Consider the following 14,741-nt stretch of genomic DNA (forward strand, 5'->3'; position numbering starts at 1 on the left):
GAAGAGCCTAATGCATTATACTGGGCACTGGTGGACTCTGAATTCTGTCCTGGCTTGAGAAAATATATGCAGCACAGCACAAGAAAAATGGCTACAAAAATAAATATCGTGTTGGGGCCAGAAAAGCAACTGTAGTGAAGTTCTTCTCATTTGACCTAACTCCAAACTGATATGTAATGAGCTAAAGAATAGAATCAAAAACTTTATTCTTCACTTTATAGGCATGTAGATGATGGCTATAAAATAGAAGAAAAGTAATATTTGTGCATTGTTAGTTACCTTGTCTCCAAGTTAGTAATTCTTAATTGGGACAATTTGGTTCCCTAGGAAATATTTGACAATGTCTGAAGACATTTTTATTTGTCCTAGCTAGTTGCAGAATGCTACTGGTATCTAGAAAGTAGAGCCCAAGATGCTAACATCCTTTAATACACAGGACCACCCCCATAACAAAGAATTCTTTGACCTAATATGTCCACAGTGTCAGAGTGAAGAAATCTCATCCCATGATAAAAGGTTAAGTTAATCAAATGTGTTCTTAGTGCTCCACATATCTCTAAATGCCAATCTTCACCTCCTTTGTAATTGCCTGGAATGTTCTTCTAAAGATATTCACATGGTTCTCGCCCTCTTCTCTTTCAAGTTTTAAATTAAATAATACCTTCTCAGTGACACCTTATTTCATCAACTTAATAATATTAGAATCCTTATTCCACCTCTTGAAAAGCCCTATCCATCTCCCTTGCCTTTTTTCATTCTGCATCCTTATCAATTCATGAAATATGCTTTACTCATTTATTTTCTCCACAGCCCTATTACAATTTAAGTATCAGTTGTTATTTCCGAACCTCCAAGATGAGAGGAGTACCTCACACATAATAGGTACTTAGGAATTTCTTGGTGAACAAATGAATAAAGATATTTACATGATTTTCACCCCTCTCATTCCTAAGATTCTAAGAAAAGAATTCTAATACAAATATGGCACCTTTTTAGGGTCATAATATGCAATTTCACTTAGATGAGTTATTACTGATAAAAGCATTAACTTATCTCTACTTTCTTATTCCTAACTCTGTATCAAAGACCAGTGGGGAAAATTGGGAAGCTCCTCTGGCTTTGCTGTAAAGATTCAGAAAATAAAAATAAATTCTTGTTCAGATTCAAGTGACAAATTCTATTAATTTTTTTCAGGTTAAATGATAACTTCTCCTCTCTGAACTTGAAAACAGTGATATTTCAGAGTGATTTCTACTAAGAATTCCTTTCACAAACACTACTTTAGCAATTCAAACAAGATCCTCATTCCATGTAATAAGAGTACAAATAAGAGAAAGTGCTTACTATAGTTAAAATGAGCATATTATGTATTTTAAAAGTTTAACATAATTCACTTAAACAATTTCAAGTAGGCAAATAATATGAGAAAAATAAAGCGAATATTAGTCAGTTAACACCTATAATTTATGTATGTTTCCTTTCAATATTTTGGAGTATTTAGAGCATTCATCCTTCAGTATTCACTAGAGATTGGTTTCAGGGTCCTCCTGCAGATACCAAAATCTGTGGATGTTGAAGTACTTATAAAAATTGTATACTTTGTGTAGAACCTACACACATTGTTCTGTATACTTTTAAATAATCTTCTGATTATTTATAATTCCAAGTGCAATGTAAATGCTATATAAATCATTATCTCTATTGCTTAGGGGATGAAAACAAGAAAATATGTATGTGTTCAGTACAGATAAAATATTTTTTCATGTATTTGTGATCTACAATAAATTGAGTCTGGAGGCAGAAACTGCACTTGCAACATCTGCAGATACAGAATAACAACTGTATTTTTTAAATCTAAAAAGCATTTAGATTATATACATGTATATATACATATATGTCTGCATATATGTAAGTACATATGCATTATTTGATTAATATAATATTTCTGAAATGGCTTTTAGTTTTTTTAAAATTAAATAACTATTTTCCTTAATTTAAAGAACCATTTAAAACACTAAATAAAATATACTAAAATTTAAGTTTTCAATATAATTAGAGAGCAGGAATGATATACTATAACCAATTCTTCAAAAATTGCTTTTGTATCACCAGACCAAAATAATATTCAAGATAAAGTTTAATCAAGTATACTTTTCATTGGAATAGTCATAAATCACACATAATGAGTATTTTAATTTATTGTATTTTCTTTCTACTTTTTTAAAAAATGATAAACATAGAAGCAATGCATAGACCAAAAATAATTATGATTTCACTTGTTGTTTTAAAGTGCTTATTCCTAGGCCGTTGAAGCCTGTCAGCATATTTTCAATCTAATGTACCAAGGTCAAATACTTTCTAGAGGTATTTCTTAATGGAATTTTCAGGCGAGTCCATTCTATTGTACAGTAGACTAAACAATTTGATGACCAGCACATTTGGAATATATGTTATATAATTTCAGAAAGCTTTGGAAATCCAGGGGCACCTTTTTAATGCTAAATACCACCTTTGGTTCTTCTTTCTAAAGAAAAATGGAAAATCATTTTGCTGACCTTTTTAAACAGAGACAAAGTTAAGATAAATCGTATGTATAAATTTAATTCTTTCAGTAATTACTTCAATAGGCTTAAAAGCATGTATGAAAACATTCAAATGGACAGTGAGGAAAGCAAGATAGAGTGCCTGAAAGAACTGAGCTGTCATTCATTTGTTGACAATTGTGCAAACATCAATATTATTAAACAATGTTATAGAAGGCAAACCATCTAAACTTATGAAAATGACGTTAAATTTAAGAGAATTTTGTTGTTATAATATATTAAAGGAGATTTTAAGTCATGTCATATTATAAAAATGTTGTCCTGAGCCATTTTATTATTATGGCAAGAATACTCTAGCATTTATCAAATGAAGTTTGATAAAGAATGCAGTCCATTAAATAATTTCCTTCCTTATATTCTGTCATGTTATTGTGTTTTTCTCATATTTCCCCATTTCTTTATCCAGTGCTTTTTTCTATATTTAATTTTTTGACTCCTCTCACTTCCCTGACACATTAATGGTCATTATAAAAACCAGTCTTTTCTTTGTATTCTCAAAGTTTCTAACCTGGATATTTTTATGAGATCTTATTTTCTAAACACATGCAGATAATAAGTAAATGTTAGTATCCTATCCTACACTCTTTCCAAAAGCCCATTTCTAGTGCCTGTCTCTTTCTAGTTATATTACCACTAAATTTCATAAATTCATCAGCAATATCTGGTAAATTTCTTCTCTCCAACATCTATGGCTAAAGCCATCAGTAAGATAGATAAGATCTATTACTCTAGGCAATGATATCCAATGGACTTTCTGAAATGTTGGAAATATTCTTTATCAGTATTTTTCAAAACGGTAGCTATTAGGGTAATTATTGAATACTTGAAATGTAGTTAGTGCAATTGAGGCACTGAAATTTACTTAAATTCAATTAACTTTAAATTTGAGTAGTTACACATGACTGGAAACTACAGTATTGAACAGCACAGCTCTAGAATATTTTCTGTCTGAATTGTGCTCAGAAGTTCCAGGATAAAGACCTTCTAATTCTGAAACACAGGAGATGGTACATTTTACTCTGCTGTTTAAAGACTATCAATACCTGCTCCTATGCTAATACTTAGTCCATATTTTATGGACGTACATATAAGGTTCACTTTGATCTGGTTGCATTATACTTTTCCAATCAAGGTTCCATACATCCCTCTTATTTAATCAAAGCTTACGCTTTCCCCACACTCATAATTTCACTGATATAATATTGTCCTCTAGAAATTCCTGTTCAATCTACATTTCCAAATCTTCTTAGCTGTGAAACTTCAGCTTAAATTGTCACTTACTCATCAAGCTTTCCCTAGTCTCTCCTGCTGGAAGCAAGCTCTCCTGTCACTGAGTCACTTTAGTTATCTATCATCATTTCCTCTTGACATATATTTTTCTCATCTTCACATAAGTTTATAATATCTTTGAGGGCATGGTCCATATCTGATTTTTCCATAATCTTTAGTCTTTGGTCTACTGGGTCATAGCACATTCAAAACAACTGGTTATCAAATGAATAGATTAAGTAATAAGTAACTGAATGAATAAGGATATTTAAATTTGAAAATTTTATTATCAATACCAGAACATTTCAAATGAAGTTAATTAAGCCATTAGGTAAATATGAATTTATAAATGAGTATATTCTATATGTGGAGACATGTTATCTACATGCTCACAAATATGCAAACAATCTGATTACAAACTTAAACGATTTGCAAATTTTATACAACTTTATATGTATATGTAACACCTATACATTGTTGTTTAACATGTATTTTATGTAATTAACTGTTTTCCACTTGCCACATGGAAAGCAATCTTAAACATTATAACCATATACTACAAAACAAAACATTGTATGGAATACTTATTATAAACCAGAATATTTTATTAAGCTGAGAAGACTTTTCCCACCATGAGCATTTGTTTGCTAACTGTTAGTTCATGATATTGTTATTAAGGAAAGTTGGATAGAGGACACACTTATCCCGTTGGAAGTATTGAATTATAATAATTACTAACATTTAAAATCTGATAATCCATTTAATATTTTGTGAACTCTCTTTAGAAAATCCTAAGAGGTTCATTATTTTCAAGGAAACATTAGTTTTAAATGCAAATAGGTGTATTACCAGCATAAGCACAATCCAATGTATGATACAATTTCAATATTTTTATTATATAAATCAATAACTCTACTGTAAATAGGGTTAAATGACAAACTTTCCTAAGGATGACATTAAATGGGTTTCAATTGCTAAAGAAGATGTTGGAGGCCGCTGCCCTGTAGGGCCCGCAGTGGTGGCTGGCCTCGCCCTAAGATGGCGCCGAGAAGCCCAGCTGCAAGTGCTTTCTATTGGCTGACTGATCTCCTCCGCGGCCGTGCCACGTGATCAGTACATGTCCTCATTACCCACCATTAAGTCTCCACGAGCCAAACGCCTGACCCATTAAGGTGATTGGCTGTTATGTCCCATAAAGCTGCTTATTTGCGCAGCGGGGAGAGCAAGCAAGGCAAGGAGGGCAGGCAGCAGCTGCAGGACGAGAGAAGAGGAGAGGCGGCCGCAGCACGACAAGAGAGGAAGAAGAGAGAAGTGGCAGCTGCACAAGAGAAAAGAAGGAGAGAGAAAGCTGCGCGACAATAGAAGAAGAAGAAGACGGTGGCGGTGGAGGAGGAGGAAGAACCAGGCACTCGGCTCAGAAGCTCTCCCATAAAAATAAAGACCTTAAAACTTCATTTGAGAGCCGAGTCTTCATTGTACTCGCTGGACCAGACAAGAAGACTCATAAGACCAACTATAATAAGGCTTACAAGTCCACAGTTCATTGCATTAAAAGGCTACAATAAGTCAATGTAAATTCAAAGGCTTCCTCACAGCCAAGGGTCTGGAGAAGCCAGAAATAAGTTCTCATTGACCTCCCTTTGCAAAGACCACACCAAGAAGCATCTTTTCTCTTAGACTGGGAGCACAATTATCTCTCTTACCAGTAATCACTTTGCAAAGATCATTGAACCAAGGAGCCTGATATGGAATCTTAGTCAGGAATTCTTATGCCCTGATGGTCACATAGGCATATTCCTAATGCATAAGCCACCCCAAAGGTAGAACCCTCCAATTTTCTCACCAGGACTAGGTACAAATCATCAGTCTCACTATTAATGAATAATGCTGATATGCAAATCACCACAGAGCTCCTCAGACCCATAGTTAACCAAAGCACTAGCAGTGTAGTTTATGCCTTGGCCAAGGTCAGTCCTATGCAAGTAGCTTTTTTATTTCAGCAGAACTCAGAACAATTTGAGATCTTTGGGAACTAACCCTCATGTCACAGAAACCAAATAATTGAACTTACACCTTGTAATGCAAAATAGTAGCAAATGATTAGTATTTGAAATGAGTCAGCCATTCATTAAAAAAACAAAGAAATAACCCAGTGAACAGGAAGAGAAAACTCAAATATTATACATGAACACACATACCCATACACACATAATTTACTAATGATTTAGGAATGGCAGAAAACATAGTATTCCAAGGACTGCTGAAATTTTTAAAGTCTGTTCAAAAACAATCAGTTAAGTATTCAGGAAATCAAAAGACCTCAAATCCTTCCATGATTGTGTGAAATGGCACAGACACAAAGAAAGGCAATTTGAAAAGCTGCAATAATTAAAGAATGTTTATACTTTAACATTAACTCTGAATTTTACAGAAGCGTGTACTATAAAGAAACCAGAAAACATAAAGCAATAGTTGCATGATTATGTAATATAACATTGCCATGAAAAATTAGATGCGATATACTGCCCATGTAGAAAAATAGCTAAGCAAATTATATATCTCATCAATAAAGTATTCATCAGAGGTTAAAATGAATAAATACTCATGAGTCATGAGTCAGGATTGTAATGTTAAGTCCTGAATTGTGTATGTGCTATTAATACTATTTTTTTAATTAATTTTCTTAGTTTATGTGTGAGACCCTGGATTTGATCCCCAGCATACCGATAAGGAAAGAAAAAGTTGAGGAGAAGAAACAAAATTTCAGAAAAACACAAATGATATTGCATCTCTTTTATGAAGCTTGAAAACACAAAAATTCAGAATACATTGTTTGTGGATTCATATACATGTGATGAAATAGAAAAGTTAGGAATGATAAATGATAAACACCACTATCTAGATAGTGTATACTTCTGAGGAGAAAAGAAATGTTCTCAGCAAGGAGTCAAAAATGGTTTATTTCTTCAAAAACAAGGACTTGTGGTGAATATGGTAAATGTTAACTAAATCATTTGGAAAATAAAACCTGTGACTCCCAGAATTTAGGTTGTAGTGAGGTAAGTGACAGACTTGCATCTGAAAAAATATTCAAACAGATAGGGAGGCCATGGAAGTCAAATTGCCCATCCATCAAATGTAAAAACTAAATAGTAGAAAGTTATTTAAAAACTAAAATGGATTGTTTAAATTTTACATAAGGAAATATGCCTGGGTTCCTTGCTAAAATTATTGGATTCTTTCTGAAGTTATTCCCTGATTTTAGAATGTGACCCAGCTTTGGAATAAAAACTGAGAGAAGTGTCCTAAGCTACCAGCCAGAATGGAGACATTTTGAAAATCAAGAGCAATTAACTTCCATGGCTCTAGCTGGAATATTTCTGAACAATAGTCACAAACAGAAAAGAAAGAGCACTATGTGAAATAATAACTGAGGTTAGGAATATGTCATATCTTGGGTTAAACATCAAGAAAATATGATATTGATGTAAAAAATTTCATGGTTTATAGTCCATCCATTGTGCATAGAAGCGTGAGGAAAGTAAGAGGAATTTAAAGTAGAGATAATAAAGATGAAGAGCCAGATAATATCCCAAAAGTGAGGCAGGGTGCTCTCTTTGGCAGCAGGTATACTAAAATTGGAATGATACACAGAAGATTAGCATGGCCCCTGTGCAAAGATTACATGCAAATTTGTAAAGCATTCCATATTTAAAAAAAAAAGTGCCAGGCACAGTGGCACATGCCTGTAATGCCAGTGGCTTGGGAGGCTGAGACAGGAGAATCATGAGTTCAAAGCCAGCCTCAGCAACTTAGCAAGGCACTAAGCAACTCAGTGAGACCCTGTCTCTAAATAAAATACAAAAAGACTGGAAATGTAGCTCAGTAGTTGAGTGCCCCTGAGTTCAATCCCCGGTAACTCTCCCCTCCCCACCAAAAAAAGTGAGGCAGGACTGGATTAAGTACCTGCTCCTAATTGAGTAAGGTTATGTAATTTTGATATTTATAATTAACTGAACACTTAATTACAAAAGCGAAATAATTCTTATGAATAAATGTGGCTTGATCATCAGCATTATGGGATTTTCCTAAAAGTTCACCCTACAGAGGAATGTAATTAGCCCAACAGCTAGTTTAAAGGGACAGTGAAAGGAACAAACGTTTTATATTTGTTCCTTAAGAGCTATAACTTGTACAACAAATACATTATATGATTATTTTATGTAAAACAGGGTACAAAAGAACATGTTTTTTCAATACAGTAGTTATAATATAGACCTTAATCTGCTCCTCGATGATTTGCAAGCATTGTTACAATAAACAAAGAGGGAGATTGAATTTGGTGTGTGTACACGTGTGTCCATGTAGAAATATACATATAGCCAGGCACAGTGGCACATGTCTATAATCCCAGCAGCTTGGGAGGTTGAGACAGGAGGATGGAGAACTGAAAGCCAGCTTCAGCAACAGTGAGGCCCTAAGTAACTCAGGGAGACCCTGTCTCTAAATAAAATACAAAATAAGGCTGGGGATGTGGCTCGGTGGTCGAGTGCCCCCAGAGTTCAATCCCTGGTACCCAAACAAATAGATAAAATATATTATATATAGTATACATCTATTCAGTATATAGTATATATATGTATATATGGTTACTTGACAGTTCTAATAAAATTAGAATTTCCAGAGTTCTTTTCAAACTTTTTGTGTTAATTACCAATAAGCACACATTTCATTCCCATGTATTTGTTTTGAAATAAACAGAAAATGATACCTTGGAAATATGACAGAAAATTTAGGGATCAATTAACATAGGGACAACAAATGTGTTAGCTTAGGTTAATTTTTTTTTTGCCTGAATCATTTAGATAAACACCTCCCTTACCAGTATTTGAGGCTTCTTATGTGAGAAGCTATGATACTAGTGCAACAATTCTTATGGTAAATTTCCATGATTATCACGCAATGGTGAAGTGAAGAAAAAACTCATTTGAGTTATTTGGTTGATACAATATTTACTGCAGAACGACCTATGCATATAAAATAATATTAGATAATATCTAAGCAATATCTACAAAGTTGGGAAACATGAAAATTATAAGAGCATAATATAGGTAACTAAGGGCATATAACTAAACAGCTGTTTGATGAAGCCAGAATGTGTATTCTACCCATAGGAATGATTAGCTGTAGAGTGATCTATATCAAAATGTCAACACAAGTGCTCAAACTTGGATCTATTAAGTACTACACATACTATATTGCTGCATATTTCCCTGCTCTTTCTAGAGACATGACCTATGCCTCTGAAAATATTTGATGATTTTCCAGCATTTTAAGTTACTTTGTACCCTTAGAATAGCGTGAGTGTATATTATTACCAGTTAAATTTTTCTGAGTGTGCATCACACATAAACACACATATCTTGTTTCTTTTCTTTTTCCTTTTTTTTTTCTTTTGGTACCAGGGATTGAACTCAGGGGCACTTAACCACTGAGTCCTGTTTTATATTTTATTTAGAGGCAGATTCTCACTGAGTTGCTTAGTGCCTCACCATTCCTGAGGCTGGCTTTGAATTTGCAATCCTTCTGCCTCAGTGTCCAGAGCTGCTGGGATTACAGGTGTGCGCCACCATGCCTGGCACATATTTTGTTTATTTTCAAAGTATATATTATACTAATGCTTCATGTATTGCAGTCATTAGAAAACATGTATATATGTTAGAAAATGTAAATTTCTGAGAAAAATGATTAAATAAGCAGTATTTCCACAAAGACATTTTAAAAGAGGGTTTAGCATTTGATTCTAGCTTTGAAATACTTCTGTTTGAAGTGAATTAAAAAAAAAAAAAAACTATGCCACTAGTGCTTCAGAGTGTGCTGCTTCTATGAGAACTCATTTTGGAAGTCTGATGATTGTAGAATTTGTTAACTAGGGGAATGTGTATGATAGAATTTAGCAGGTCTTCATAAATAATCCAAGTAGATGATATAAACTCAAGCATAAAATCACACAAATATTTTGGCTATAGACATATGAAAGGATAGGATTATGTTAATGATATATATCACAAAAGAAAATATTATAATAGTTACCAACCTCTAAGACGTAGAAGAGAACACTAGTATATTGCATTTGTGGGACAGACACATAGGGCATCTGAAAATACACTGCCATTATGCTAATAAATTAATTTGTAAATTACAAGAAAAGTAGAGCCAATGACTTCTGCAAAGATCACCTTTCCTGTCCTCTAAAGGTCAGATGGAGATGTAGTATAAATAATATCTTGCTCAAATGAGCACTCGTGACAATCCAATAAGTGCCTAACACAGGGGTAGTAGACAAAATTGTCCCAACTAGCCAGACATATACTTTCATATAAATCATGTTGGTTCATTCAAGCATTTAAATGTGTACAGTGACTATTGAGAATAATCATAGATGTTCAGTTTTTGATTAAGCATAGAGACTAAAAATTCCCCAAACTTACTAGAAAGAGTATCATATAATATAGTAAGTAGTCTTTATGATGTGAACTTGCAAGGAAGGCAAAAAAGGAAAATAACTATGACACTAAAACTATGTAGAAGAAATAAAAGGTTGTGAAAAGATCCTATACACAGTCATTCTTCTTGGTTATTATTGGAGGAAGTTAGCATCTATTTCCTAAAGATGATTTTGAGGTTAAAATTAGAATCCCCTGCAGTATTTCTTAATATTGCTGGAACTACAGTTCCAAAACAAATACATCTGCATTTAAGAACATACTTTTATGTAGAAATACGGTCTAGAGTAGAGATCAGCAAACTACAATCTGTGTGTCAAATCCAGCCCACTGCCTGTTTTGGAAAAGAAATTTTATGGAAAAATAGCATGCCCACTCATTTATGCCTTATTTATTATTGCTTTCATAATACAATATTAGAAGCTGGGTGCGTGGTGCACACCTGTAATCCCAGTGGCTTGGGAGGCTGAGACAGGAGGATCGCAAGTTCAAAGCCAGACCCAGCAACTTAGTGAGGCCCTGAGCAACTCAGTGAGACCCTGTCTCTACATAAAATGCAAAATCAGGCTGGGGATGTGACTCAGTGGTTAAGTGTCTCTGGCTTTAATCTATAGTGTGAAAAAGTAATAATACAATATTAGAGTTGATTATGTACAATAGAAACTATATGTTCTATAAAGGGCAAAATTATTCTCTGACCCTTTATAGAAAAAATTGTGATTAATGGTTCCCCAGGAAAGATACAAACTATTAAAGTTTCTGAGAAAACTAATTATTAGTACAAACATATCTAATGATTAAATATACATATTTCCTTTATTGGAAAATAATTTTGACATGTATTTAAACTTTTATGATATTTTACCCTGAATGTGTTATATATGCATGTATAGAACTGAATGGTAGAAGTATACAGTTTATTCCAGAATGTAGATTCAGTCATTCTCCATAAGTCCTTTGGAGTTTCTGAGTTTTAAACAAATTTTGTCTTCAGCAGCACACTATTTGGGTATTTCTTTAGGCACCAGGATCTAGAATATTTTACAATTGAGAATTTCTATTGAGATTCTTGAAACAGACTCACTTTGTAGCAGCTTTTCCAAAAGACTGCATTTGCTATATTTGTCCTGGATCCTTGTGTTACTTATTACATGTGACTGACCTAGGAATGACATGGATCATAAACCATTCAGTACCCTTTTATTTTACTTTAAAAGTTGAGTTTGTTTCTCACTGAAATATCTTAGATAATTAACCTGGATAATTCTTTTTTATAATGGAACTTCCCATCTTTTCAGTAAACTGTTCATGTATACCAACACTTTGCATTTCTCTCTAGGTCGAAATGTCTTTGCACAAATGTCCTTGTGACTTTAATGATGTTCTATGTCCGCAGAATAATGATTTCTGCTTTACTTTGTATTAGCTATATTACTGTTAGGGATCAAGTTCTGAGTAGATAAAATTCCTTCATTGTGTGATTGAGGTGAATACATACATGTATTTTATGCAATAATAAACAACTTGACAAGAAATTGGGTATACCTTTTCTGTCTCAGTCTGTATCAATACTTGTATAGTTCAGTTTTAGAAATTTATTCATTTGATTTATTGTCTGTGATGTGTCATTTAAAAATGAATGTGCCACAAGTAAGGATGATTTATTTTGTAATATCTTTATATGAGTAAATATCATAAACTAGAGTGGTCCTGTGGAATGACTAAGTGCTTTAACAATAGCTTCAACAATGGTGGGTTAAAAAGGCAATATTAATTCCAGGGTCCAGTGTGAAGCTGGTTTGGGATGGACAGGTTTCACAGAGAAACTGAAACATATAGTAAAAATAGCACACATAATCTTCACCTACTTTAAAATTCTGCCTAGGGCCAAATCTGCTCTGGAATTCAGTATGCTGACTATTTTCTGAGAGGGAGGGAGAGGATGAGAGACAGAGGAGAAGGAGAAAAGGGAGGGGGAGAAAGGAGAGAGAAGAAAATATGTCCATCAGTAGTTGTTCACTGCTTTGAGAATTTCTGATCAATGGGTCTAAATGGATGTTTCCTGTTCTAGGACTTCGCAGATTTTTTTCCCTTTTTTCTCCCTGGGTTTCATATTATCTTATGTCTGTTATTTTAAAAGTTTCTTCAGAAGGGTATGCTCCTAAATGAGATGAATTTGCCAGAGTGGCATCTTGTAGAATTATCACAATTCTCGAAGATCTTGTCTTGTAGTTGCAAAACTTTCCACGAAAGGTACACAAAGAATGCTTTGGGCCTTTGGAAGTGTCTATGTGAATTATAACTAACCAACGATATGAGGCAAGCAAGCTGGCATTGTAATAAAAAGCATAGAACCAGGGTGGTGGTGAGGTGGTGGCAATAGTGACACTTTGCTTTTAAAATACTTTTATTCTAGAAACTGATATGACAGTCTGTACTAATAGCCTTTTTACTCTTCATAATCATTTATCTATTTCAAGTTGGATCATATTTATATAAATTAGATCATGAAATGAAAGGAAAGTAGTCTTTAAAAGAGAAATACTTTATTAATTTATTTACACGAGTTCATCAGTCTTGGGTCACAGAGATTCATTGCTGCCCTGCAGGTATTTATTGACTCAAAATAGTAGCAGCTTTGTCCATTAATGGACCACATGCTAGTAATGGGCCTTGGGATACAAGACCGCTAAAATGGAGGATAAGAAATAGAGCAGGTATTTTAAAATCCTCAGAGAGTATGTATTTGATTACAAGCATGCTGACATAAATTGTTTTATTATATTCTATTCTTTGTTGTGCTGGTGAAAATTCTGCTATTTATGCATACTGAGAACAATGCTTAGTAGTGTTTTTAGCTATTCTACTTTATCTGAAGAATTCTTTTCTTCCCCATTTTTTTTATGAAGACTTAGCAAAAAATTGATATTATTGACTTACTATGACTTGGGACCAGTTCATGTGAATTCAAATGCACAATTCCTTAATTTAAAATAAAAATAAGAAATGTACAAAATGATTATATTTCATTATACAAATTTACTTTCTTGCTGAAATAGATTCAATTCTTGCTTTTGCTTCAGTTGGAGCACAAATGAGGCATGGGATCTCTTGTCACTTTTTCAAAGTTGAAAACAACTTTCTGTATTAACATAGCCATTAATATTACAGAAAAGCTCTAATTCGTCCAGTTATTGATTCGTGTGGTATCATGCAAAAAATAGTGACTATTTGATAGAGCCTGTTGCAGAACCATGATAAAAAAAAATCACTGTAGACTAGGCTTGAGCTAAACATACTAGATAGTTCTTTGCTTACTAACATAATCAATATATATTAGTTATAATTTTAGGAATTTGAGCTGCTATTTATGTTGCTACATGGATGGTCAATTAGTAAAGAGTTGTTTTTTTTACAGGTACAGCTTCATTATTCTCCTTGACTGGTAAAAACATAGATTATGAAGTTAAGTATAAACAAATTTTACACTGAAAACTTAAAAGTCATCAAAATTCATAAGCAGGGAACTCAGAATCTATCCACATTAATCTGTGGTTTATGCAAATTTAAACCGATATTGTAATTTAGAACATAGATTTATAATTATGAAAAATTATACTCTGTCTAGAGAAGACCTTTTTAAAAATAAATATTACATATTGAAATTTAATTTTTAATTTTTTGTGAACCAGTATTTATTTTAAATTAAGGAACTATGGGTTTGAATTCAGTTTTAGGAATATACTGTATCTTATTTCTATATGTTTATCCTTCCAATGTGATTCAATGACATTGTGTTTTTAATAGGTAACATAATTATCATGCAAATCATATCAAATGAACAAATGCAATGCTTTAAAATTTCAAGTATCTGTGTTTTTCCTTTCTCAAATACAGCAATATGAAAGTGTCTTTGTATAGTAACCTGAGACTACTTTCAATGTCACGGACCAGTGAATCTCAAACTGGTCCAATTTTGCCCTTAGAGGATATTGAGAGTGTCTGGAGTCATTTTTGTTTCTCACAATTTGGGAGATGTTCTCCTGGCATGCAGCAGTCAGAGGTCAAAGCTGCTTCTAAACAGTGTAAAATGCACAGTATATCCCCCTACAAGGAATAATTATCCAGACTAAAATGTTAATAGTATTGATTTATCAGTGTCCAAAAGAAATATAATGATCATAAACGAGAGCCACATATGTAATTTAAAATTTTCCAGTAGCCATATCAAAATTTAAAGGAAACAGGCAAAATTATTTTAATAATATGTTTAATTTAACCCAATATATCTAGAATGTGATCTTGTCAGCATACATTTAATATAAAATATTAGATGTTTGACAATTTTAATAATTTTAGAAAT

Source organism: Sciurus vulgaris, assembly GCF_902686455.1.
Source record: "Sciurus vulgaris genome assembly, chromosome: X".
NCBI classification, from domain to species: Eukaryota; Metazoa; Chordata; class Mammalia; order Rodentia; family Sciuridae; genus Sciurus; species Sciurus vulgaris.